General features: G+C 33.6%; 1 protein-coding gene across 1 annotated transcript in view; it reads left to right on the top strand.

The window, feature by feature from the left end:
• zgc:171844 (uncharacterized protein LOC100151763 homolog) overlaps nucleotides 1-289 on the top strand; it is a gene marked incomplete in the record, with an annotated part of 6,819 nt that overhangs the window by 5,691 nt on the left and 839 nt on the right.

Here is a 289-nt window from a genome sequence, read left to right as displayed (position 1 = left end):
GTTGCTGTGGCAACTAAAAAGATAAGAAGCTGTAGTACAGTACAAGTGTTAAGTAACATATAAATTATAATCTGCCTTTTATTGTGGGTTTTTAGCCATGCTCTTGTAATGTTTGATTGTGTAGAAATTTCATACACACATTTATGTCCCCCTCAGGATTAATTTAATTTTAACTTTTGTGACTTACCATCTAATGCCATCCTCAGTTCAAATGTTTTATTTGCCCAATACCATGCTTTATGACCAAATACGAGTAAAACTAATGAGCTGCCAAACTTCAGCATGTTCA

The sequence above is a fragment of the Morone saxatilis genome, unplaced genomic scaffold, assembly GCF_004916995.1.
Source record: "Morone saxatilis isolate NCDOM2014 unplaced genomic scaffold, NCSU_SB_2.0 Contig14, whole genome shotgun sequence".
NCBI lineage: Eukaryota > Metazoa > Chordata > Actinopteri > Moronidae > Morone > Morone saxatilis.
This window is presented reverse-complemented; position numbering and strand designations above follow the sequence as displayed.